Source organism: Ixodes scapularis, unplaced genomic scaffold (assembly GCF_016920785.2).
Source record: "Ixodes scapularis isolate PalLabHiFi unplaced genomic scaffold, ASM1692078v2 PGA_scaffold1__304_contigs__length_218370807, whole genome shotgun sequence".
Lineage (NCBI taxonomy): Eukaryota > Metazoa > Arthropoda > Arachnida > Ixodida > Ixodidae > Ixodes > Ixodes scapularis.
In genome coordinates, this window is record NW_024609846.1 from 126208504 (window position 1) to 126212011 (window position 3508).

Here is a 3508-nt window from a genome sequence, read left to right on the forward strand (position 1 = left end):
TAGCCTAACTCGCACTTTTTGCCTACTGCTTTGCCTTTTAACTCTCCAGAAGCTTCCTTGAGATTATAAATGCGAACTAGGGTGCCTTCATATCCGCTTTAATCGGGGTGATGACATCTTTTGTAGTACTCGATGCCGACAGCACGTGCTCACAACGGGAATACAAAGAAATACCTTAAAAAATGGTGCCGTAGCACAAGTAAAGCGCGCTCCTACCAAAGGATAGAAAGCACAGCGCCCGTATGAGAAATATTGCACCATTGTTGGTGACATGGTCACGTGACGATAATTTACGGGGGTCACGTGACCATCGTCCGTTGTGCCACATTAACCACGTAACCATAGTGAAAGAGTGGGCCAACGGAAGCCACAAGGTCATGTGACCATGATCCGTGGGGTCATAAGAACACGGTCCGTGGAGTCACGGGAACATAACGCGCGGGGCGGGGGTTCCTCTCCGCCAGGTCTCCACGCTGGAAATGATATCGCATTTAAGCCTCACAGGTTGTCCAATTGTCCAAGCTGACAGCCAACTATTTGCCGATCACGGGCGAGTGCGGTTCTTCTTGGTAGGCGGCCAACGAAACCCCCCCCCCCCCCCCCTCCCACCACCCGAAAAGTACAGAGGAAGCACCTAGAGCTCCCAGAAGTGTGTGAGTCAGAAATTGTGTAAAGTCGTCGATTTCTTTACTAGGATTTGGGCATGGTACAGGAACCGCAAAATCTGTTATTGGTCCATAATTGCTATCAACATGTATGGCGCTAAAATGCATTCATTTGTCCTTCAAAAAGAAGGATCGTGCTACCATGGTGCAATCATCAGAAATATATATTTCATTCGTTAAATAGTAGAGATTTGCGAAATATTATGGGCGTGAGATCTCTGTTGACCCAACCATATGTTTTAACTCTATTGTCAGCCCTCGGTTATTAGAGAGCTTTAGACCTAGATAACTCAAAATTGAGCGTGAATTTTAAAATGCTCTCCTGGAATCAATTAAAGCTAAGATTAATAAAGCGATCGCATTTGACTTCAAGCTCCTGTGGCGACAAGCTTTTCTTCCTGGGAGCTGAATGTCATGGCCTCGTTTTTAATGGGAGTCTATGGGACTCGGTTTGTTGATTCATGAAGGAAATATAATGGTCGTGAGGCACTGAAATTCTTCAAATAAGCGGGCTATTAGATCAATATTATGGCCCCCCGAGTGTAATTAAATTTGTGGAGTTTTAACTGAATTACAAAAATAAAACTTTTTTGCCCATTGAGTTACGCTGGGGCGCTGACGTTACTGCCGAGAGATGGCGTAAGTTGCGAGCGGTGGCATGTCCCGGATTCTTGGGGATGGCAATGTTCGACACTGCGACGTCATCTGCAAGAGTTAAGAGACCACCTGGACCACACAGAGGAATGAAAAACGTGTGTGCAAAACGCACTAGCAATAAAACAAAAAAATACAATGCTCAACAAAAAAAAAAAAATTTTTTTTTGCCGTTTAATATTTAACCATTGATAACCCACCGTACTTACTAGATGGCAGCCTTAGCGGTGAATGCAGGACATAAACACAAGAGCCCATTACGTTAGCTGAATTAATAAAAATAACCAATTTCTAGACAACTCTGAAGACGCCTTCGTCTTTATTTGATAACAGATATAATTCGGCTCTTTGAGACTGCGACTTATAAGGGATGCTATAGCTGCCGTTCACACGCGTGTTACAAGCGAGGGTGACGTAGTAGCTTCCACGTGAGGATGCCGTAACGTGTAACTAAAAACAAGTGCCACACAAATTCCGCGATACCAAATACCTGTTGTGTACTACGAATGGAAAACGGTTTCATACAATTGAAAACCACCCGAAAATCGCGCCTCGCTTTTTATTTAGGCAAAGCGCTGGCACGAAACTTGCACAGCCGGCCTTTTCGGCGATACCTAGCTTCACCCTTGAATAAGCTGCAAAAGCCCCTCAACATTGTTTTTCTGAAAAAGAATCAGCTATACTCGTTTAAAATAAGCTGCTATATTTTGTTCATCACTGGAAAAGCAACGTTCGGCCAGCAAAGCAAGGCATCCCGCCGCACACCCTATGCCATAGAGTAACAAGTAACCTGCGATCGGGCTGCTAACTGGTACCTCCTCCTCGTTCACGAAGGGGGAACGATTTTTGCGATCAAGATCACCTCTCGTTGCGTCGTACAGACCCGACTGGAAGATGGCGTTCAAGAGGTTGCCGTGTTCCTGAATGTACGGGAACGCCTTTGAGACAAAAAATCCGAAAAAGAAGTTGCCGAAATGGTCTTTTCCTGGAGATATCCCAGGCACGTTGTTTCGGCACCTGCCGTCAGCACGCGACACGTCCAAAAACACGTGCGTACCACGCCTAGATGCCCGAATGCACGCGTTGCCGTCGCTGCCGGCCAGGCAGGAGGGGCTGCAATCCTCCAAGAGACGGTTTAGAGTTCCCAGGGTCCCCCTTCCACTCTCCGTAACCTTCCGGTGCGCGTACCTGTGCTCGATGACGCAAGGAAGTATCAGGCCAGCACTCGCGTGTCTGTCAAGGTCTTCAGATGTCTCTATGGCTCTCTCGACGGACGGCACGCTCGCCACCGAGGTTATATCGGACTGAATGTAGATTGCGAGAAAGAACATCCCAGTGAGCCAAGAGGCGCACAACAACCTTTTGACGGCATGGTTAGGGCGATAGGCAGGAGGCGGCGAACTTCGACCAACGAACGACGCAAATAGGAACAGCGCTAAACGGGAGGTGTCGCCCGAATGCATTAGCCACCGACATGTTGCGTAGTGTATTGTTCCTATCAGGCAGGCACTTATGAGAGCCAAAGGCAATATGTAACGCACCGACTGACCCAGATTCAAAAAGCTTGGAACCTTACGACCCTCGGTACTGTAAAAACATATCCTCCCCTCCCCAGCGAAAGCGTTGACGTGCGCGTACAGACTTCTCTCAAAGCTGAGAGCGCAGGGGATGATAGAGATGTCGGTCTTTTTTTGGATTATGTCCTGAACACATGTGTCATACATGACACCTCTCACAGTACTGGTATACTGCTGAATGCTGATGTTAAGATGATGAAGGGAACGCGCAAGTGTAAGGCCATTCGGATGTTCGTAACCGCTCGAGGAAATACGACCTGCGGCATTCTTTTGGAAGGCGCTTACAACAAAGGTCTTGTGCATCAGCCCAGTCCACGTCCTTGGCCGGTTCTTGACGAACAACTTGTCAGCAGGCACCATTGAGCGTTCCGTGCAGTTCCAAAAGTCTGTTTTGGGAACGTCAGCTGCTGTTGCGTTCAGCGATATCACGATGCAGGTTACTTCGGGATATTCCTTGTAAGAGAGGCCATCCGCCGTTTCGAGAACGAACAGCAGGCGGACAAGGGACAGGTAGATGACGTGGCGCCTGAGATGCTCCAAGATGACGGTTCTCTGGTGCTCCGTAGAGGCTGGTACCAGGACGATCACCTTCGTATCGGACATGGTGTGATT